Raw genomic sequence first — 26,143 nt, forward strand, 5'->3', positions numbered from 1 at the left:
CTTGCCAGATTCCTCGCTGGAAGCTCTTTTGCAGCTTATGAATAACATCTGGGAATCTGGTGATTTACCATCAATCTGGAAGCTTGCAACCGTCGTGCCTATTCCAAAACCAAGTAAAGATCACACGGATCCTATTAATTATCGGCCAATTGCTCTTACCAGTTGTGTCTGTAAAACACTAGAACGGATGGTCAATGATCGCCTTGTTTGGTTCCTGGAATCTAATGGGCTTTTAGCCAATATCCAGTGTGGATTCCGCCAAGGTCGCAGTACTCTTGACTATCTTGTTCGATTCGAATCCTTTGTCCGTAATGGTTTTGCGAAAAATGAACATGTAGTGTCGGTCTTTTTCGATCTAGAAAAAGCCTATGATACTGCATGGAAGTATGGTATTTTAAAAGATCTCTTTGATATGGGGTAGAAAGGCAATATGCCAAATTTTATTTCGAATTTTCTATCTAACAGACAATTTAATGTTAGAGTAAATTCAACCATGTCTGATCTGTATGATCAAGAGATGGGTGTCCCTCAGGGCAGTATTTTATCTGTTACATTATTTAGTCTTAAAATCAACAGCCTTGTTGAAGTTTTAAAAAGTAATATTGAAGGTTCATTGTATGTTGATGATTTTTTAATATGTTATAGAGGTAAAAATATGAATAACATAGAAAGACAATTACAGTTATGTCTTGGAAGAATTGAAAAATGGGCCTCGGAAAATGGGTTTAAATTTTCCACTTCAAAAACGGTCGGGATGCATTTTTGTAACAAAAGGAAATTGCATCTTGATCCAGAAATCTCTTTGTACGGCAACCCAATTAAAATGGTTGATGAAACCAAATTTCTTGGGTTAATTTTCGACAAAAAGTTAACTTTTCTACCCCATATCAAAATGTTAAAATCGAAAATTTAAAAGCATTAGATATTTTAAAAGTTGTCGGCAGCACCGACTGGGGTGCTGATCGCAACATTTTACTTAATTTATATAGATCTCTAGTTAGATCTAAACTAGATTATGGCTCTATAGTGTATGGCTCTGCAAGGAAGTCCTACATACAGATTCTCGATGCTGTGCATCATCAGGGTTTGCGTCTCTGTCTTGGCGCATTTAAAACCTCACCAGTTGAGAGTCTGTATGTAGAGGCCGATGAGCACTCACTCTCTAACAGACGTTTGAAGCTTGGACTTCAATATGCTGTCAAACTAAAAGCCTACTCAGATAATCCTGCCTACAGCTGTGTTTTTAATCCAATTTATGAAGATATTTTTGCAAAACATGAAAATAAAATTCCTCCGTTAGGTATACGTTTAAAACCACATTTAGCTTCTTTTGATTTAAAATCTGTTGCTCAAGTTGAAACTTGCAAATGTCTTCCATGGGAACTTCCCAAACCAAAAATGATATTTGAACACAATAAAAATAAAACAAATCCTCTTTTAATTCAGCAACACTTTGCTGAAATCAAAGCCAATTATTCAGATTTTTCAACTGTCTATACTAATGGATCAAAAGATGGCGACAGAGTTGCATCTGCTGCTGTCTTCAGGGACAGAGCTGCAACTCTCCGTTTGCCATCTGATGCATCGATCTTTACTGCTGAAGCAGAAGCAATAATTTTGGCTTTGAAATTTATTGCTTCTTCAGATAAATCCAAATTTATTATATGTTCTGATTCACTTTCATGCTTACAAGCTATACAAAATACTAACTGTGAAATACCATATACCGATTTTAAATCTAATATTAGAGAATATGTTTTTAATATATTGAAAAATGAATGGAGTAAAAAAGATGATAATAAATTACATGAAATTAAACCTAATTTAGGTAAACCTCTCAATAATTTTATGTGCAGAAAAAATCAGTGTGTTATTTCTAGATGTCGTATTGGTCATACTAGAATAACACACGAATATCTTTTAAAAAATGAAGTAGAACCACAATGTATACCTTGTAACTGCAAGTATACTATTAAACATGTTTTAATCAATTGTATTGACTTTGCTGATATTCGTAAGAAGCATTTCAATGTCAATAATATGTATGATTTATTTAATAATGTTCCATTTACAAATATTGTTTCATTCTTAAAAGAAGTTGGAATATATTCTAAAATATAAAAATGTTATTCTATTTAAAACGATTTTAAATTTTATCACGTTATCTTAATGTTCATTTTTATTTGTAAATAATCAATTTGCTTTAATCTAGAATTTTAGTTTATTGAAGGGCCTTTTGTCTGATTTTAAGAATATGCTTTAAATTGTAAAAAAAATTCGAATTAGCTCTCGCCGCGATATAGCCTTGTTGTGCTAATGCGGCGTTAAGCAACCAACAATCAATCATCAATCAATTTTTCTCATATAAAAACTTTTGGTATAATGTACCTAAATCTAATTTGTACAGTGAGATACTCTTAATCTAGCAGACGACATTTTGTTGCATGTCGGTGTCCAGGAAGAAAACGTCCGTCAAAAATATCCGCGTTCGTTTTTTTCTCTCCTCCATTTCTGTAATTGATTTCCCGACTTTTACTAAATCATCATAATGATACATCCACTGAACATATAGTTCATTGAACCAAGTATAATACTGATGCGATTATGAACATAATGAATAATCCACCGAATATAAAGAAACTGGGACCACTGAAGGTAATACATAAGGTACTGCAAATTAATATTGAATCTACTGAACATAATGAAAAATGCATTGAATATAGCGTCAGAAGTACCGAAAATAATTTTAATACCACTGTATATAATAATGAAACTACTGAACATAATAACCAAAGCACCGAAAATAATGTAAAGACTACTGAACATAATATGAAAACTACTGAAAAATAATTTATTGTGTGTTTATTTGTGTCACTTCGTTTTTTGATTGAGTTGAGTCATTCCAATTGATATTTTATAGTGTGTCTTTCTATGTTGTGATGTTATTCTACTGTTTCAGAAAAAGGGAGAAGATTTTGTACCATTTAAAACGTTTAATCCCGCTGCAATTGTTTGCACCTGTCCTAAGTCAGAAATCTGATGTTCAGTGGTTGTCGTTTGTTCATAAGTGTTTCTCGTTTTTTTATATAGATTAGACCGTTGGTTTCCCGTTTGAATGGTTTTACACTTGTCTAGTAATTTTTGGGGCCCTTTATAGCTTGCTGTTCGGTGTGAGCCTAGATTTCGTGTTGAAGACCGTACCTTGACCTATAATGGTTTACTTTTATAAATTGTGACTTGGATGGAGAGTTGTCTCATTGGCACTCACACCACATCTTCCTATATCTATATAATATAAATACTACCGAACATAATGCATAAAAGATCGCACATATTAAACAATCAACATCAGAAGACAGTCATGCCGTTCCATTATAACGCTTGAAAGTGTCTTTCTTGCAGTCTAGCGTCCTCCCTACAAAGTCCTATAAGATCGCTCCACTCCAAGAGCATATCTGGATGCAACCTATTCATAAAGGAGAAAACTTCATCAAGGATGCGCTCCCAGTGCTTTATATTTTTATGGCCATATCTTGAATTAAATTCCTAGCCACAAATAATGTATTTTTTCTCTCTTGGTGTCATTGTTACGACTTTCAAATGAAAAAAAAAATGTAAAGTTATGAAAAGTACTCGCCTGTCACTACTGAAAATCATTATCCGATAACCAATCAAATACAAACGCAGATATTGTGTATTGGTTACTTGTTTTTTTGGTTGGTCTTCTTTCTTTTTCCTTCATTATTTGTCTGTATGCCCGTGTTTGGTTTCTGTTTTAAATGATTGTATCCATGTGGAAAAAATTAATAATGTTCATCGTCGGTATCATCTAGTGTCAAATCGATCACTTTGTGCGGCTGAGTAATGGATGTCTCAGAGCTATCAAGGTCATGCAAAGTTCAAGATTTTGAACTTTTCGGGATATCTTGTTTCCGCCTTTATATGACAGACATGTTGTTTGTCCATCTATACTATACTGTATTGTTTTATATTATATAACAATATTCTATTATATCTGCAGAAATTTCACAGGATTTGATTTTGTTTAATTGTTATAATAATCAATGTAATCAATATGTAATCAGTTGTTGATTTAACTTAATTGTACTGTTCAAATTATTGGGCGTCATAATTGACAATAAAAGAATTTGTATTTGTCGTGGCAGTTTCCTCGGATGGTACAGATGAGTCAATTATATCTACATCTGTTTCATCATCTGACTCACAATTACTGTCTTGGATACTTGTTATATTATGTTGTTATCCTTCGGTTTTTGAAAAAGAAAACTCAGAGGGATCTTCTAATGTGAAAATCGACTTCATTAACGCAAAAAAAAGCGGCATAAATGTTATGCCGGAGTACATGGTGTTTCCATGTGGGTAGAATTTGAACCGTTTATTTTGTGGAAATGCTCTTTTGCTATTTTCCAAGAGCCTCCAATTGTATAAATACAACAATAAATCTCCTCTCCGGTATCGGTATTGACATATTTTTACTTGGATGAAGTTTTTATGGACTACACTGAAGTGTCTATATCCTAGATCAGGGGCGGGTCCGGAATTTTTTAAAGGAGGGGCGTAGAATAGATATATGTAAAATATACAAATTTAACGGTTTCTGACTTGGGGCATGTATATTTTATGGTTAGTGTAAGAGTTAGACATTTTGTTGCCGTATTCTCCCCATTAAAGGGGCACTAGCTGTCAAATTCATGTTCACCGATTTGACTCAAATTCTCATATTTGTTTTATAACATTGTAAATCATTTATCCAAATTATAAAAAGTCTAAAATAAACAGTTTACAGGACATGGGCATGATAATATGTAGCCTCGTTTCGTGTATATTTTAGTTTAGACGCCATCTAATTAAGTGTCGAGATGACCTCCCGAATACCATCGATGCCCATATAAGCGTAATAAACATAAATAGAGATATAAATAGATAGCGGAACTCGTGGAATTGGATTCTTCTAGGTCTATTTAATTTCATTTATAGATTAAAAATATATGTAAATCATCATTTTTACATGTATAAGAAGGACTTTTGTGAGGATCGAATCAGTCAATCAAATGATTTACCTTTGTTTCACTGTCAATGTTGACATTCTTTTCCTTTAAATAATCAAACACGCACACATTTCATGTGTTAACTATCTCTAGCTAAGGGGTTAAATTGAAGTTCACATGAATACGTATTCAATGAGGTCAAATTATTCACTTGCAATGTTTCTTAGCTTATTTTGATAAAATTGGACCATACTGGCTGCTAAAATCGAATTATTATTTCAATATTTCACTTTCATTAAAGTTTGAACAAAAAAAATCATATTATATATATTTTTTACGTACCTCGTAGCTAGTACCCCTTTAATTATCTATTAAAAAAATGATTGGATGGATCCAAAGCTATGTACCAATATATTTGATGTGGGATTTGTCAGTAAAAAATGGACATGGAAAAATTCTCCCTAGCCGGCAGTCAGTCACTGAAATAGAGGTTACAACTAGCATCTGAAGAATGCATTGCGAATTTGTGATTCGCACCCCAGATGCATCTGATCATACATTCTTATATAATTGATGATTAACTTTATTCATATCAATAACAAATGAATCCACAAAAACATTTATTGAGAGTTTCTAGTGAAGAGTTATGTACAACTCTGTTGTCTAAGCCAAAGAGTTCACTAGAAGCATCTTCAAAATTATGCAAATTTTTTATACATTTAATGCTTAATAATGTGTTGGAAATTTTTTGAAGACAAAAATCAGGGTCAGAAAAACGTACTCCATTAACATCTAACTTTCGAAGTTTGTCCAGTTAGCCTCTGTAGTCTTATAGATCAGTAATCTAGTAAGCATTTTTAGATCCTCGTACGGAAGGAACATTGAGCTTCTGTCATGACTTGGCGTCCGTCGTCTTCGTTGTCCGTCCGGTTGTAAACTATTTCAAACATCTTCTCCTCTGAAACTACTGCACCTATTCCAACCAAACTCAAGCTGAATGATCCTTATGATATCTAAAATAAAGTTTGTGTTTTATTTTCTGTTTCGTCAAAAACCATGTCCGCCAAGGCTAAAAATAGAACATAATGGGTAAAATGCAGTTTTTGGCTTATATCTCAAAAACCAAAGCATTTAGTGCAAATCTGACATGGGGTTAAAGTGTTTATTAGTTGAATTTCTATCAGCCCTGTTCTCAGTTCTAATGTCCTCTTTTTTATGTATGACTCCAACTTATTTTCTTGTGATGATGTTGATGGATTGAATATAAAATACCCTTATCTTAATCAGACAAATCGTGATCAGAAAGGTTCAATTCCAAATTGTCAAAAAATAATTTGTCAGTTCCCTATTTAATTTACTGTCGAATAAAACATTATAAAAATAACTATAATATATAGATGGAGACTTAAATAAGCAAAAATGATCAGCAAGACAAGATCTATAATCAAGACAATGAAGAGGAAATTGTTCAAAGCCTCCTTTTTGGAATTAATGCCCTTCGATCACAATTTTTACCATTCTCTTTTGTGTGTTTTGCCTTATATGTTAAAAACGTTATAAATAAACAGTAGGGATGTCAACGAGTACTCGAGTATCAGTCGGTGGTACCGAGTATCGATTACCAAAATGATACTCGACTAATCGGTTTCCTGTTAGAATGTTGTTGCTTTCTTATAATTAAACAAAAAACATTTTTATTGAGAGCGCCTCCTGGGATATAAAAATATTTATTAAAATTAATTAAATTTAAAATACGATTCGAAGGTTTGCGTTTAACTGTCATTTATAATTCCTCCAAACATAGGTAGGCTATGAACAGGAGCACCTTTCCAAGGCTTACACTTTAAGCTGATCGTGTACCGTCATAGTATATATTTTTCATCAGAAGGACTGTAAGTTACCTAACAAAGTTGAGAAATAGCCTCGTCCCAGAAAAAGCTGACAAAATAATATTTTAAAAAAAAAGAAAAGAAATTCGTTGCACCCTGTGTCGACCCTCAGAAAATGATGAAAGGCATCAGTAAGTTCTAATCATCACTACTTTGTTTTTATCATTTAATGTGTTTTTAAGGTTCCCAAATATTGTTGTTTGAGTGATCATTTTCCTATAGATATTAATTAATTACTTTATTAGATTATAACCAGTTTACATAAATAGTATATGTGTTAATTAATAAGCCTTTAATTATGGTATTATTATTCTTTGGACTATTAGCTAGTCCTAGGTAATAATTTTGAGGGTTTAATGTTCATACAACGATCCACAATACATAAAATGTGTATAAATTTGTGTTTTCATTTTGTAAATGTTTTACCGAGCGAGTACTCAAGTACTCGATTAATAAATCTTCATCGAGTTGACATCCCTAATAAATAGACACTTAATTCACAAAAATGATCAACAAGATTAGTTCAACTATCAAGTTAAAATTTGCCGATATAGTTAGTAGACTGTCAGTGTTTGTAGGAGGGATTGTCCTTAAAGTAGGATAATTTTGTGTACCCTCTATTGAGTTTTGAGCAAAACTGAATAAGAAAAAAGGACACTAAACAGACTAAATGATCAGCAATAGAAGATCAACTAAATATAGATTTTTGTCATTAATTCTGTTCTCGACTAAAATGTTGGAGTGACCTTTGTTGAATATGCTCATAGACCATGGTGAGCGACACAGGCTCTTAAGAACCTCTAGTTTCTCATATCCCAAATAAGACGTTGTTGTAGTTCAATTGTGACTTTGAATATATCCATCTATATATTTCTTCACAAACATCAAATAGTTTTGGATATGTCCAGAATATGTGTTCTGTGGTTTCTCTTGAGTCCGTACTAAAGTGCATTTATAGTTTTATATTACTTTAATTTTGTAGAGAAATTCACAAATTTTATTAAATCTATATTATGTAATTATCACCAATGTCTGTCATTTTCGAAAAATCTATGCCGATCAAGGATTTTTAAAAGAGTATTGCCCCTTGGATATATTGATTAAATGGAAATTGCATTGTTAGCGCTCTTATGTGTATTATTCTTGCTAGATTTTTTTTGAAATTTTAATTATAGGTTTATATCAGCAATACCTGGGACAAATTCGAAAATGATCAGCAATGTTTTTGACACTTTCGAAATTAAGTGCTGATCAAAAATATTAAACGAGTTATGCTCATTATAACGAAGAGCGTTTATTTTGAAGCCTTCAAGATTTTCTAAGATATATAAAAGAAAATTAAAGAAAACTTTGTTTAGGGTATTACCCTTGTACTATGGAAAGATAACATATTTGCAACGCGTGGGACATTGGAACTATGTTATTTTATTTATAATACAATAAGATAACCGAGTGGAGACCTAGTGCTATACATACCCCCTTGACTATATAGCATGTTATAATACTTCTCTGAAAACAAGATAGTAATGTGTCCCGAGTGTTTCAGAATTGACAGCGTGCTATATATCTTTCTGTACTATATTTCAAGAATACATTGATTCTCTGATAGTTTTCATTTATATTGTATTTGATTGTTTTATAGGATACTTTTTATATTTCCATAATCAAACACTTGAAAAATTAAACATATCTATAAAATGAGAAACGTCTCACAGTTATATACTTGACCAAAATGTATTAGTTACATTTAATCGACTTCATATTCATTAGTGTTGACATAAACTCTGAGTAGTCATCAGGTTTAAAGGGCGATACATAATGAATTGACATGTGAATTTATGATCTGACTTATTTAGATCATTGTGCAAACGAAAAATGCAACATCTTAAACGATTTAGAAAAATATATAGTGTTTGCTTTATATCTAGAAGATTATTTAAATTCTTTTAACATAATCCCGACAGACACTGATAAATATGACATGATATGAACAAAGTAAAAAGTTCAATATGTCAATGCACGATAGTTTAACACGTCAAATAATTCTGCAGAATGTTTTTTTGTTTAATAATGATAACAGTATTATTTAACCCACATTTCATATCTTATCGGTTCTGCGAATGCAGTAATATTTCGATGAAAAAAAGTCTTTTTATCAATTTAAAACGTACCACTTACGATTGCATGAAAATTTACTGTACATGTATACATATACTTATCATTTACGAAAATTATCGCATAGATATAAAAAGATTATAGGTCAATTTAGGGTCTTTAACACGGAGCCTTGGCTCACACCGAACAGCAATCTATAAACGGCCCCAAAAATTACTAGTGTAAAACAAATTAAACAGGAATACTAACGGTCTAATCTACATGAAAAACGAGAATCACTTTTGAACCACATCAACAAACGACAACCACTGAACAACAGGTTCCTTACTTAGGACAGGTGCAAAAAGAGAATTTAAACGTTTTAACAGGTGACAACCTGGACCTACATATTTATTTCATATACTGTTGAGAAAAAACAAATACCACTAGGTTGCAATATATCGGGTTGTAACTCTACCTACAGCAATTTTGTGTTATTGGTGTAATATAAAGAAACTCATTGAAATTTTATATTTGCGCCAGACGCGCGTTTCGTCTACAAAAGACTCATCAGTGACGCTCGAATCATAAAATGTTAAAGGCCAAAAAAAGTACGAAGTTGAAGAGCATAAGGGAGTTGTTGGTTTGAAAAAAGTAATTTATTGGTACTTGTTTCATGCTTAAGTTCCTTCATTCTCACTTTGATCGTGATTTGTTATATGAGACACAGGCTGGAGTGCCAGTACGAACTTTGTGATCCTGTGAAAGATCCAATTCAAATGGTATAAGCCCCGGCTGGGGAATAGAAATACATTCTCTTCGGTCTTCTTCTTCAGACCGTAGTTGTACATGCTGTACACCCTAAAGGACGCACGGCTTTGTTAAGAGTTTTACTACTGGTCGGGTGAAGACGTGCAGTGTGACCAAATTTTATTCCTCCGTCACACTTCAGGCATCAAAGTTTGAAATGTGTTGTATAGGTTTGAAGATAAAAAAAAAAGGACGAAAGATACCAGAGGGAAATTCAAACTCATAAATCGAAAAATAAACTGACAACGCCATGGCTAAAAAAGAAAATAAAGACAAACAATAGTGCACAAAACACAACACTGAAACATAAAATTGCAGAAGCAACGGTTATTTTTTGAGACGATTATTTTTGAGAATACATGTATAAATAAAAGTTTCCAACAAGCTTGGTGAAACTTTTTGTCAATCTTTTTTGACAACTACATAGAAGATATCTTACAGTTGAATTTTATTTTGCTTTAGACTTGCGTTTTAGTTATATTAACTGACCTTTTGTCTGATTTTCAAAATATATTCCTTAAATTGTAATAATATTTGAATTTGCTCTTGTCGCGATATACCATTTTTGCGCTGAAGCGGGTGAGAGATAGGCGGCAAAGCATAGAATTTTCGAAAAAAATTTCTGATCTTTTTTTACTAAAAAACATAAATTAAGTGTAAAATGCACTAATTTCACGGTTCCTGATGTGTGCATGTTATGGTTAAAATTTAAGGGTTCGACAGTTCTGTTGCTGTTTTCTATCCATAAATTGTATATTATAAAATGATTGGATGAATCCAAAGATATGTACCAATATATTTGATGAGGGATTTGTCAGTACAAAATGGACATAGACAATTTCCACCTAGCTAAGTCAATCACTGAAATAGAGATCACAACTAGCATTTGAAGATTGCTTTGCAAATTTGTGATTCGCACCCCAGATGCATCTGATCATACATACTAATATAATTGATGTTTTACTTTATTCAAAAATAAATCCACAAAGACATTTATTGAGAAATTCTAGTGATGACTTCTGAACAAATCTATCGTCTAAGTCATAGGGTTCACCAGAAGCTTCTTCCTCGGATTCCGTTGAGAAAAATCGTCATTAATTTTTCATAGTCCAGTTCATTATTGTTTTTACGGACATACAAAAGTAACAGGGCATTTCAGCGTTCTTTTCCCATTGTACTGCGCGAGAATGTTTAAGTATACTCTAACGTCGAGTTTGCCCTTTCTGTGGAACTGGATGTTACGCTGGTCAATGAAAGTAACGATGTTTGGAATATCTTGCTACACACTCTTGGGTCTGTTATGGGAGACATTATTGTAGACGATTTTTCGGTCTTGTTTCAGAGTTGAAACTCCTATCTAAAAGAGTTAGGATATGACACGTTAACTTTGTACTAACCGTCAATGTCTTCGATAGTATCATCTGATATTTGATGAAAGTTGCTTGGAATCAAGGCCAATGCCCTTACAAAGGAAACAGCATGTTCACCAAACCGAATATTTAACTGCTGAGTCTAAGAATGGTAGAAAAGTAACGAACTGTTGCACAAAAATTAAATATAGGGGAAATGCCGAAGTTAACTTAATCATTTTAAAAAGTGCAGGTAAAAAGGGTGAGTACGCCCCCCGCTGGGTCCGCAACTGTAAATAGCTATAAAACCAGGTTTTATCCACCATTTTTTACATTAGAAATGTCTGTACAAAGTCAGGAATATGACAGACGTTTTCCAATAGTTTAAAACTTTTAATTTTGCCATTTGACAAAAGACTTTCCGTTTTGAATTTTCCCTGGAGTTCAGAATGTCTGTTATTTACTTTCTTTTTTCAACATTAAATTGTTTATTGTATTGTTGGATTTTGTATTTCGCATCTCGGTATCATAGGATCTTGTATGCATGCTTAACTTTGTTGATGACTAGTTGTTGATAGTCACATAACAAGTTATTGTCGTTTACGAGTTGAAGGTCTAACATTTGGATAATTCCTGCTGATAAAGCAAGTTTGTTAGAAGTAGATGACATCGACATGACTTCTAAGGTGTTTTAATGTGGCATTATTTATAGGGTAACGCCTTTTGGCCACGAAGCATCACAGCCTCTATGACGTATGGTTTATGGCTTATGAAAATTCTTTGGTTATAACGGGAGAGCTTTAAAAAGCACAATTACTGTAGGTTATGATATATCCATTATCTTCGTAATATCTTCGCAACAAGTTGTTGGTGATGAAACAAGTTCGTTAGAAGTAGCATGAATAGGTTTTTAGTTTGAAGGTCGATTTTGTTGATCACGAACAGAGTTTGTGATAAGGTCATCTATTACTGGTTCTATAATATCTGTTGGATACACGTTGGTATACCGCGCGAGAAGATGGCCTGTTATTTGCCATTGACCAATTTCAAAAGTGCCTGTTGCTCTTATGAAGTGATTAATGTATATTGTTGTCAGGTCTAGCTCTTATGAAGTGATTAATGTATATTGTTGTCAGGTCTAATTTCCTGCTTATTGTTGACACAAAGAAAGAAGTGTTTTTTTTTTTTTTTTTTTTTTTTTTCTGTTTATTTCCCCCCAAGGGTGACTGGGGAATAGAAGTATGGTCACCATTGGTCTTCCTCCGACCGGCAGTAAAACCCGTGCTAAAGTGGGGCGTCCGTTTGGCTGTGCGGGATGTACAAATTTGCAGCCACGTCCGGTCAGAATGGGGACGTTAAATCCGATGCCTCGTGTAAAGAGAGTGCCACGCTTTTTGCACGTTAAGAACCCTTGCAACAACTCTTTGAGGGGTCCGTAGGTGACCTGTTGCAAGGCTAAATTTCTGTCCCTATCCAATATACCCTCATTTCCCGTGGCAGTCTAAATTTCTCCGACCTTAATCCCGGAAGCCCTTATTACAGAACCTACCTATTGTATTTATTGTTAACTTGTTCTCGTCCTGAATATTCATGAAATATTTGCCACTGGACGTTAAGCAACCAACAATCAATCAATCTGTTTATTTCCCTTTCATCCACCTTCATCGGTATATATTTCCGGCCAGTATGTGCGTGGTATGACAACAAACGTGTCATTAGGTTACATGTACTCATTTACTCTGCTGCAAATATATAAACACATATTCATTTGAACACCAATTGCTAGAACAAATAATGTATTCAGATCCAAAACAAAATGCTATTACTAGTATAGCCTTGAAGGATCATCGGATTCAATTTCAGATTAGGGATAAATGATCCCATTGAAAGATTATAATTTTGCTTTGCATTTCTTATCTTTCGGTTTTTATTATATCAAATGATTTTAAAACGGGTTGGCTTTTTGGATATCTGTTCAATGCATGTCTTGTGTTAATTAATGTTATTGATCATAAAAAATATCCAAATTGGGTATGAACTTTCCAGCTCTGATTCTGGTAAACTTTTACTAATTTAAAAGTGAATCGTAACTGTTTGTTTTCTCTATTAGATTAGATCAATTCAAATTTTAACTCTGGCATTAGTTAGAAATATTCGTCCATTTGAAAAAAGGATAAATTTATTTCATTATTAGAATGTCAATATTTTCTGTAATTATTTCATTGAATTTTTGTTTCATGTCGTACAGGAAATGTATTTTTCCTGTGAGTTCCAATTCCGTTTTAAGTCATTAAGACAGTTGTCTATAGTTATGGATTGTCTTTTCTGGTTGTCTTGTAAACCTAAAAAAACATCAGCAAGTGAGTCATCATTTCAAGCTGTATAATTTCACTTTAATTTGTTCTTTTCTGTCGAAAGTTTCCTTTTAACGCTTGTTATTTCACATTAATTGCACTAGAAGAATCTGAACACAAGGCCAAAACACGAAGATTTAACTTCATTCTTCTTGAATCTTTGGTCTTTTTCAATTTGGATTTCGGTTAAAGTTGTGTGATATTTTTGCACTTATTGATTTTCTGGAAGGGGTGAAAACTAGACATTGCCTAATGTTCGATATGATAATATTTAAAACACTGTTTCCTTGTTGCGAAACAGAATGTCTCTGTATGCCGATTACTCCATCAAGCGCACGCGGGAATTTGACGCGTCTGCAAAAATCATGGTCGCTGCTTTGGCCTAGCGTTTTATTGCATCGTTGCAACTAGCTAAGATGACCGGTACTTCTCTAGGGAACTGGTTACTCACATTTTGTATTTAGATACCAGGAATCCGTGTTGAGCTACAGATTCAAAACGACCAGAACCTGGCACCAAAGCGTTACATTATAAATAGGGTAAAAAAAATTAATATACCCAATAAAAAAACAAAGTATTTGTTTTAACCGTTGACAATATGATAAATCTCTTTCAAATTGACTTGTTTTTTTATACACCGTTACAATTTATTTATGTCTTGCTTCATGAAATTACCGTTACATTTAATGTAACTGGACAGCGATTTCTAATACGAAGTTAATATCTATATTAATTTGTGAGTCTTGTTCAGAATAAATGAGTCGTAGTTAATTCTAAACGCATTAGAAAAGATTGTCTTATATGATACCTTCTTGTAAATATTTGCAAAAAAAAACAACGTTGTTTTTTTTAATAGATGGGGTTTAGTTGCATATGAGTTAACTATCCATGAGATACCAACTGACACGGATTTAACACAAAAGCTACATAGACAGGTCAACATTTGACCTCCAACCACGAACCGTTAGTGTAGAATTGATTTCTTTTCTTACTCTATTTCTTCGTGTGTCTATATTCATCCATTGATCCACATAATATAAAACACTTCATCTGCTTGGCAAATCGTTACGTTTGTTTTGTGCTTTGCACGATATTTGTTTTGGTCACATATCTTCTACAGTTTATATTGAATTTATTTACAACTCATAGTATACATTGATTTGTTTTAATTAAAGACCGGGTCTGGGGTATAAATAGCAGCCAATAAGAAAAATGAAGGGAAATTCAAGTTTCTTTGCAGGTTTCATGATTGGGAAGCATTTTTATGTTTTACTAAATAAATGATATAAAGTTTAACTTGATATTATATTCATAAGTGCAGAACATACTTATGAAAAAAATATAAGTTAAAACAAAGTAATTTGATAAATTAGTTTTTATGTAATTGTAAAATAAAATTCAGAAGTGGTCAATTTTTTGAATTTCAAATGGTTTGATTGACTCACTTGAGGCGGAGCCTCCTAATGTTTGTAAACACAACAGAATGCACATGCTACAGTCTAAATAGACCTCCTCAGAATACTAATAGTTTAAAAAAATTCTCAAAGTATGTTTGAAAATGTGTTAATTGGCTTAATGATATTGTTCACAAATTTAATTTGTATATATATAATTATTCCAACATGTGGCCCATGTATGGTACATTTGGTAAATTGGGGAACCATGATCTTACTAATTCAATGACACATTTTTGCATCAAGTCTCGCCTATGATAAATATAGTTCTTTCTTCTGGGATCCTGACGGAGAGCTGCACGTTTTCTTTCTATATATATATAGGATCCTGCCATACATTTTTATTGAAAAGATTTGTCCAGAAATATTATAGTCCGTTATTCTTAAGGAAGAATTTCTTATATGTGCCATTTGTATTTCACTCTCCCACTACATGTGTCTGTTATGATCATGTGTTATGCACGGTTTGCATTAACAGTACTGACATTCTTCAAAATTATTATTTTGCTCTATCAAAAAATCATCAAAATCTTCTGAATTTCCTGCCCCATTTTTCTCTTTATTTTCATCTCTGTTTTCTTTAATTTCAATTTCTTTATAATCCTAGTTATGGTGAGCAAATAAATTATAAATAGTTTCTTTTTGTTCTTCTGTAACTTCAAGAGCCAAAATAGATTTTCCTTGATTTACACTGTCGTCCATTTTCTGTTGATAGCATAAAGATATGACCAGAAACTTTGCCCTCCAAAAATGTGAACCAAATGCTCCAAGAGAAATAGAAAATACAAGGAACTACTGGGGGGAAATAAATCATATTTTTTAAGTAAAAGGTACTAATTCATGTTTGTAACTGCTCTTTTATTCTGTTTTAGATAAAATAATATTGTCTATATCAATTTTGTTTCTTTAGTTGTTTACATGCTGTTCTACTGAGGTAATAAATCCTGAAAGAACCTCAAGTAATGATAAACCCCAGCATCATAAATTATCTCTCAAAGAATTTCCACTATTTTGGCGGGAACTGTTTACTTATGTATATGTTTGTGTAATATTATATTTCAGGACAAGTGCAATCTACAAAGAGGGATGGAGAATGTAATCCTATCCTGTTATATTATTTGTTTTTGTCATTAGTCATTAATACTTTAAAAAGAAGAATTCTTATACATGTATCTTTGAAATAAAATATAAAAATAAGATAAAGACATAATCTTTAAATTATAATTATGTTTTTTGTCATATATATTATCCACCACTCCCTTTTCACTCAATTTACAATATAAACTCATCCATAATCTGTATGGGAACTCGATTGTTTGGTTATTTCAGTATTAATAAAAATCTGTAAAGACAAAATATGGCTATTCCAAAAAAAAAAAAACGAAAAAGAACCCAAAGTTTCAGAATGGAGTTTTCGGGAAGCGATGAAAAGAAGGCAGAAATTCCTGGTACAATACTGGAAATTAGGAATATTGACTCAAAAATTGGTTAAACAAACCTACAGGAAATTTGCAAGTTTTAGAAACTTTATTGGAGATGTGGTCTAGTCAGGAAGTAGGAAATGCATCTGATGAACAATCTATACATGTACCACATCCAATACCAAGTACCTACGTTAAAGCTAGGAGAAAAGATGTCAACCAAAAAATATTCATGTGTGCAGAGGACTCACTAAAACGTTACAGAAAAGTGGTGGAGGCTCATTCCAGATACTACAAACACAACCTAATTATAGAGAAATGGACAACATGAGGACATATAATTATGACAAGAATGAAATGTGAATCCTCTCACACTTTTCTGTGGTCTTCTTCGCCATACATGCAGAACAATGAATACTTGGTGAATAACAGAGTGCAACATGGTCTGATCTGTAGTGGAATGTTGCCATCCCATTATACCAAGTTGTAGATGGTGCTGGAATCGGGAAAATTAATAAGGAAAAACGAAATAAGTTCTTCAACTCATATGAAAACCTCATTCAAACAGAATACCACAAGTCTACAACAACAGCCTTGCTTGACGAATCAGCCTCATATTATGGTGACAAATAAGGAGAAATAGACATTTGAACTGACGCAAGGCATGGCTGGCGTAACAACGCTAAAAATGCAAGTATTGTTGCGATTGGTGAGAAAACCCACAAAGTTTTATCTTGTCAACATGTAACCAAAGCTGACGATGTTGTGTCCCAAAGACACGAACGTATCGGTACTGATAGGGTGTATACATATTTGGCTGAAAAGGAGGTTGCTGTAGGTGTCCATTGCCATGACAAGAATCTATCTATTAACAAATACATTCGTGAAGAAACGGATGCAATTAATCGAATCGATACATGGCATTGTGTTAAAGCAGTAAACACAGCTCTGAAAAAAGTTGCATCTGTCTCAACTCAATCACTGGGCAATCAGAAATTGTAACAATGATCCAGAGAAATTAAAGTCAGCAATTCTGAATGTAGTTGACCATTACAAAAACAGACATTTATCTTGTGATCCTTCCTCTAGATGTAAATATGATAAAAATTATGAACCATCAATAATTGTTTTGACTGATCCAGTGGCTGAAAAACTGTTACTTGGAGTACTTTTAAATTCCAACATTTTTAAATATCTTCAGGATTATGATTTAGGAAAAGACATTTTATGTTGAAAGTTTCAACAACGTTATAAATATTGATCAGGATAAGCGTATTGCGTTTGGTGACAAACAGTACAATGCACGTTCAAACTTGGCAGTTTGTCAATGAAATGAAAATGTTGACAGGGACTTCACTTCTATTTCTAATCCGCGAAATCCTAGAACCCCTAGAAGTGTAAGAGGCAAGAAAAATTATAAACAGAAAACATTTAAACTTCGAGGAAATATATGGAAAACTTTTGTAAATGTTGAATATTCAAGGAAAAGAAACACTTTACAGGAGGAATTAATTCTTAAATAATTATAACTATATATCATCAAAATTGCACATTTAATGTTTGAATTTATTTTATTTTCTACTTTTATTGATTGATTGATTGTTGTTTGCTTTACGCCGCATTAGCACAGAAAGGCTATATCGCGGCGAGAGCTAATTCGAATTTTCTACTTTTACTTTAAATAACTGGATGATTTTAAGTGTTTATTTTATACCTTTTGTCAGTCTGGATTTAACAAATAGTACTGCATTAAATGAATGGTTAGTATAAATCTCTTTCTCACTTAATTGATAAGCCATGCACATAAACAAACTATTTTTAACACAGATTATGATAACACACTGGTAAGCTCCGCCTCATATCAATATTGGCTTAATCACTTACCACCTGGTAAAAGTTTTAGGTCAGACCCGGTCTTTAAGTAAACATTATCTTCGTCTATTACGTTCTTGGGACAACATAGGTTTGATTAAAAAGGTTTTATGTGATAAAGGTCTACAGGACATCGAATAATCTATTAAGACAAGCAAGAGAATCATGTCATGACCAATGCAGCTATGTATATAAATTCAAACAAGAGGTTTTCATAGCAGATAACTACATTTCTAATTTAAACACCATCTACCTCCATAAAACAAATAACATATTTGGGAAAACAAGTCTGCCATTTTTGTCTTATCGATCGATACCCAAATAAATCATATTCAAAATTATTACACAATGTTACAGTAGGATATTATAAAAAAAAGGTCATCAATGTCCATATAGTAAAACACACCTTAAAATTATAGTAGTTATGTATGTCACATATCTAAATGTTAACAGTTACACCAAGTTGAAAAAAGCGTTCACAAAAACTTGTTCTAAGTAATTTTTCAACAGAATCGTGGTTAACAATAACATACTAATGATAATTATCAATAATTAATAGTTTTATCAGTACAGACTACCCATTACGAAATAAATAATTTCTGAGACGAATTGATCGTATTTCAAACACCATAATAAATCATACACCAAACAAACAAAAAAAGAAGAAAGTATGTATATATAGATGTCACAACATCGGTACAATATTTGTCTTTATCATTTATCGGTCAAAAACAGGTCTCGAGAGAAATCTCATATCCGTAATAAATATTAACCCGATAAAAACCTAGTTGAGATAACCAAAATTCTCAGAATGCCTGAGCATTACAAGAAATTTTAAAAAGAAAGTCTTACCAAGAAAAATAGAATTTAAATCAATATTATTATATTTTAATCAGACCATTTGCTATAAATTTGAGTGTCATTTATTCATTTTTTTAAGATTTTTCATTTCATCAATAGGAAAGCAGACTTTTAAGAACAGGTCGGAGATGATGGTATGTTTTCATTTGATAATTTTTAAAAGGAAACATTTAAGAGTACATATATTTATTTGTTTTGCATCTGTTTGAAAACATTAGTTTCGTCTTCATAAATTTGTTTTTTTAAAGTGTTTTTGTCTGATAAATGAAAATAGATACCATTAAGTGTTTTTTGTAATGATTCGATGAACCATTTAAAATGGAAATTTGAATTAACAATCAGTATCATTATTTCACATTGTAACCGACATATGGAGATTTATGAAATAAATACTTTTATCACGTGCTAATGCATGTTGTATATCGAAGTATGAACAACTTTTAAAACAACATTTGCATGGGAACATATTTGAAAACTTATAATAAACGTAAAATGCTTCAGTGTCCTTCAACGTTTAGTGTCCCTCTGGTCACATTTAAAAATATGATCCTTGTCTATGCATTGAAGCCAATAAAAACAACCGTAATGCATATTTAAATCGTACTTCAATAAGAAAATTTTGCCACATGCATGATGAAAGATTATTTTTATATACATAACTATTTTGGTTATTAAGAAATAATTGTAATATTAATAATCATTACATCTGAATTCAACCATATAAGATCACGTATAATAGAACATCTTATTTACGACAGCATGATGTTACAGCAAACGAAATATGGATTGAAAATATCAAATTAAAAACTATGTTTATCGAGGAACGGTATTATCCTGTAGTACATATTTTATAACCTTTTATCTGTCCAAATCAACTTTTTAACTGACATAATTAACCGTGTACGGTGTTGCAAATATAAAAAAGAAGATGTGGTATGATTGCCAATGAGACAGGAGACCAAATGACACAAAACACCATACCTAATTAATATAACCTAAATAAATACCCATTTATTTACATTCCATATTTGGTCGAGTAAACAATTGATCATGACGTAATGTAGGTTGTGTTCTCGCAGATTTCTCATTGTTGATTTCAAATCTTTTCGAGGGAAGGGAAATAAATGTATATGCCGTGTAGCAATTTCAAAAAAAAAAAAAAAGAAACAACACGTGAAATAATTTCATGCGTCAGAAGCGCTTTCTGGATGTACCTTCACAAGGAACGCTCAAATCCGAATATTTGAAAGCCAAGGTTGACGAGAGTAAGACACATATATATAGTTTAAGCTTCACAAATTTTTCGGTCACTATATGCCTGTTTGGTTAAACATATGTGTAAACTTCCATAAAATGTAGGTCGTACGGGTGCCTATTATTGATTACATCCACTTCATTTGAACTTTGGTGATTAGTTGTCTCATTGACAATCATACCACATCCTTATTTTTATATTATTAGAAATGTTGTTAAGTTATATCGGATGTGTAGGAGATACGTCCAAATGGATCAGAAGCACAACAAAAAAACAAATAACATTTTTTTTATTTTCAATTTTGCCATTTGTCTAATGAAGATTGTATCTAACACATTTCATAAAAATATCACGTTTGAATTGATTATCATTTGTGATTTTGGGGCCTATAATAGCTGACTGCGGTATGGGCGTTGTACATTGTTGGGAGGCCGTACGGTGTCCTAAAGCTGTTAACTTGTGTCATTTGGTCTCTTGAGGAGAGTTGTCTAATTGGCAATCATACCACATCTTCTTTTTTATATTTGTATTTTTATACAATTGTAGGCTTTCATCTTTATCCTCTATTGGATGATTGGTATCACAGCTGGTTTTCATTGTGATGAAAATGCTGACCATTGTTTTACATCTATCGACATAAAATCCGCTTTTACTATGAATGGTAATGAAACAATTAGCCAGGTATACGCCAAAGATAGGAAACTATATTCATTTAGTACAAACGGTCCGGTCCCTATAGATGATATTATAACCGCTGACAGATGGAATCATACACGGTATCTTCTTACTGCAAATGGATCCATGCCAGGACCACCTATTATCATTTATCAGAACCAGACAATAACGATTATAGTTAAAAACCATTTGTTAAATGAAGCTGTGACTCTTCACTGGCACGGTATTGACCAACTTGGATGGCCAGCAATGGATGGGGTGGCGTTTGTTACTCAATGTCCTATACTACCTGGTCAAACTTTTAATTATACCTTTAAACCAACGTTTGGTGGATCCTACTGGTATCACTCACACGTAGGCAATCAGAGAGATATGGGTCTTTATGGTGCATTTATCGTTCTTCGAGAAAGGGATCCAATACCATTTAAATTTCAGAATATTGTTCAGATACAAGAATGGAATCATTTGTATGATGCAATGGCATTGGTAAATGCAAATGTTAAGGATAAATCGCCACATTCCATTCTTATCAACGGACGGGGAGATTTTGAAGATATCACTGCACCTCTAGAAACATTTTATGTTGATAAAAATGACCAATGTTTATTTAGACTCATAGGGGTAGGGTCAAAAGATGTACTATTGTTTTCTATACCTGGGTTAAAGTTGAATGTTACAGAAACCGATGGGTTTGAAGTTATTCCGACTGTCGTTGATAAAATAATAGTTTATCCTGCTGAACGCTATGATTTTCAACTTGATCTTGATTATGCAAAGGCGGGGATATATAACATTACCATAAGTATCCTTTCGACTTATAATCTAACAATTAAACCGTCTATTGGATTCGGATTCCTTAATGTTTCAAATCGCAATTTTTTATCTGTAAAAATCTATAATACCAGTAACAATACTCGAGTATTAAATTGTCCGTTTAAAACATACCCTCACGAAACCAATGTTTTGTGTCTTCCTGTGGATACCTTGATTGCACGCAAAAATGTAGACGATGAGGAATTTGTTGTGCAGAGTATATTAAAATCAAACGAAACAGCCTTACATTTCTTAAACTTTGGTTTTCCTGATGGGCATTCTTCCATTAATGGGCGCATTTTCCGTTGGCCAACCGTTTCTGCGTTAACACAACCATCTGAGGTTGATACTGACTGTACCGGATGCACTGAGGAGAAAACATGTCATTGTAGTCATGCATTAAACTTGAAATCTGGATCTGAAGTCGTTATGGTTTTGCTAAACCTTTTCTAAGGGAACTTATATTTCACACCCTATTCACATGCATGGACACGCATATGAAGTTTTAAAAATGGAGTTTCCGGAAGTTACCATTGATTGCAAATTTACTTTCACAGAAGATATACAATGCAGCGAAACACTGCGTAATAATGAAAGCAATTGCAATAACGCACAATGGAGAAATTCATCGTGGTATAATTACAGAAACATCCCGGGTATTAACTTAGACAATCCTGTAAGAAAAGATTCAATTGTCGTACCATATGGTGGCTATGCAATAATTAGAATAGAAGCCAGAAACCCTGGAGTATGGTTTATGCACTGTCATATTGATCAACACATGGTCGAAGGTATGGCACTAATGCTGAATGAATCTTTTGAAAATTCCGGACGAGAGATTCCAAATGGTCTACCAACATGTCACAGCTATTTCAATGAAAAATCAGTCGAAACAGAGACAACAGGTATTATAATGTTTTATTATACTAGTACGCTTGAAACGTTTTGACCATAAAAATTCCAAGGGTTACTGGGGAACGAAACATGACTTCTTGATCATCTTCTAACGGCCAGTAAGGCTCTTCAATTGCTATAATGGAGTATATTTTTGGACGTGCAGAAACGTCCGGTAAGAATGTAGACATTAAATGTGATCCGATGCTTCCTTTAGATAGAGTCCCTGCCCTCTGCCCGATATGAATACTTGCAGCAACCCTTTCAAAGATCCCTATCCAATTTACCCTCATTTTCCACGCCAAGATAAAATTACCTGCCCTTCATTCCGGTCGACAACATCTACAGGAGCTACCTTTTGTATGTTATGATAAAATGTTTTCTTCCTGAACATGGCTAAAAACGTTGACTCTGGACTTAAAAGCAATAAATAATCAATCAATTAATCGGTTGACCGTAGCAATTACATAATTTGGAAACTGCACTGTTTCAATTCTGCATAAACTTTGGCCATTTTATACCAAGGGATCAATTTCAATTGAAGCATCCGACTAACGAGGCATGCGTATAACATATTTAGGAAATGGAACCAGTGTTTGTGTGTTAGTTCTTTTAAGGTAGCACTACAGTCTAACAATGATTTTTTGAAGATATTTTTTTTTATCACAAACTTTTGAAGTAAGTATTATTCTGCACAGTTTGTAAAAATCCCAAAGTCATTATCATATCACAACAGGAAGTAAATTGATAATGAACTTATGTTAATAAAAGCATATGGTAATTAATCTAAATACATAGGCATTTGGGAGGGGCTTATATATTGGTCTCCTACATTTAAATGATGAGCTTGCCATCTGTTAGGAGCTATAGGCAGGGTATGGTCTTGATCTTTTTATGAACATGTCTTTTAATGCACAATATTAATGTTCTAGCTAGTTTCAGTCATAGTATATTTCTTTTTAAAAATACAAATGAAAATCATTCTATGTAGTGAGAATAATGATGTTAAATGTTGATTATATGCAGCTGGTCAATCCTGTTATTCTCTTATCTTAGACTGTCTGGACAGAGGCGGAGCTTTATATTTAATTACTACATCACAGATGTTGGTCAAATCTGTGACGTCAAACTCCCGCCAAATGCCAAGTAAGTGTTGAACAGTGCACACGTAATGCAAAATTTACAGTATTAGAGCACCAAAGACGCATAGTGCGTGGTTCTATTGATAAAACAAGCATTCTGAGAGTATTGCATGGTAATACAGTCCCCTATTGGTTAAATTCATTGTAATGGAACGAAATTCTAACTGGATCTATATCTTGTCATGGTGTATTTCACTACATAAAGATATCAAGTCAATATCTTCAATGATGACGAAAAAAACTGTTTAAAACTGATTATTTAAGTGAATATTTTATGTCTAAAGACCATAACTTTGCACAAAATCATCAGACCGGAACAAAATTCGAACTTGATCTGTAACTTGTCATGATGAAACTATATACTAATTATCAAATCAATATCTTCAAGACCCCCAAGGGTGACTGGGGAATAGAAGTTTGGTAACCATTGGTCTTCCTCCGACCGGCAGTAAAACCCGTGCTAAAGTGGGGCGTCCGTTTGGCTGTGCGGGATGTACAAATTTGCAGCCACGTTCGGTCAGAATGGGGACGTTAAATCCGATGCCTCGTGTAAAGAGAGTGCCACGCTCTTTGCACGTTAAGAACCCTTGCAACAACTCTTTGAGGGGTCCGTAGGTGACCTGTTGCAAGGCTAAATTTCTGTCCCTATCCAATATACCCTCATTTCCCGTGGCAGTCTAAATTTCTCCGACCTTAATCCCGGACGCCCCTCTTACAGAACCTACCTATTGTATTTATTGTGAACTTGTTCTCGTCCTGAATATGCATGAAATATTTGCCACTGGACGTTAAGCAACCAACAATCAATCAATATCTTCAAGAATGACAAAAAAAAGTGTGGAAAACTAATTATTTTAGTGAATTTATACATGGCCTGGGCGATGCCATTCATTAATTTTACCCCTCGCTAAATGTAACACTCAGGATAGATTTTGGATATCATGGCCGAGGCCATGTCTAAATTTCCAACAAATCTATGGTTTCCATGAATTATTTCTTAAGGTAGATAGGATGTCTTCCTCCATCTAAGATTTTGAAAAAGCAGATAACAATCGGTCTGATCTTTAATGAAATGTGCAAATTTCGAGAGTAGTATGTAATTCATGCGTAAGACTTTTCATTTTAATATAGAAAATTATGTGTTTAATCATATTTACGGCTGTATTTTACAAAAATTATATTATGTTTGTTTTATTCATTTTTTTAAAAATTTGCCATATAAGGGTAGATAACTCAGATACAAAGGGAGATAACTCGATAAAGTAATTTTTGTAATAGAATGTGTTGTGAAATTACCTATTTTATTATGTAGCAAGAAAACGAGTCCCGTGACCCCATTATTTCTTTTTCTTATCTGAAAGCATATTATAAGAGCTATATTCTCATATTTTATCTTAAAATTCTATGGTGGAGTTTTCTTTTTATCACACGAATTTGGGATTTCCATGCATAATCTATACAAAATCTGACAATATTGCTCAACCCATAGCGTGGAAAAAAGCACGGTGACCCATACTTTTTATCATATTTTTGAAAAAAAGCATGATATAAACCTCATTTTGACAAATTATCAAAAAATTCTATGGATTTAAATTAGAACCCCCCATCTACCTTAAATGCAATATATCCTTTATCAAAAATTGATTATTATCTAAATAAAAGAGTTCACTTCATCCAAATTTTTTTTTAATATAAAACATTCAGAAAATGAGTTTATACAGAATCAATAACAAACAAACCTAATAACAAATTCTTCAAACAATTTACCAATGAAAAGGGAACAAATTCAAAATGTCATTTATCATTAATAAAAATATCTTTTAAAAATCTTTTAAAAATGAGTTATTTCCATTGGAACAGAAATCTAGTAATTAATAAGTATTGTGTCAAAAATTTAATTCTAGGATAATGACTATAGCTAAACAAGGAGAAAAGCTAAAATCGTGAAGACTTCACCTGTAACTTGTCATGATAAAACAATACACCAAATATCGTATCAATATCTTCAAGCATGAAGAAAAAAGTCTGGAAAACTGATTTGATGGACAGACAGACAGACGGACGGAGTGCAAACCTAAAGTCCCCTTAGACTTCGTCGGTAGGGGACTAATAATGGTGTCTGAACACTCCTGGAGTGTTCTCAGTGGAATTTTTGTATTTATATTGGATTTATATGGGTTCTGAGGGGGGAATTCAGTTATTCGGTCATTTCTCAGAACAATTTTTCATCAGAATTGTTAGCAAAAAATGA

At 32.9% G+C, this 26,143-nt stretch overlaps 1 pseudogene; it reads left to right on the forward strand.

Annotated features, from left to right (window-relative positions):
• Positions 1–20,938: 20,938 nt before the first annotated feature.
• On the forward strand, positions 20,939–25,801 carry LOC127721048 (uncharacterized; annotated as a pseudogene).
• Positions 25,802–26,143: the final 342 nt, after the last annotated feature.

This window comes from Mytilus californianus, unplaced genomic scaffold (genome assembly GCF_021869535.1).
Source record: "Mytilus californianus isolate M0D057914Y unplaced genomic scaffold, xbMytCali1.0.p SCAF_12, whole genome shotgun sequence".
Classification (NCBI taxonomy): domain Eukaryota; kingdom Metazoa; phylum Mollusca; class Bivalvia; order Mytilida; family Mytilidae; genus Mytilus; species Mytilus californianus.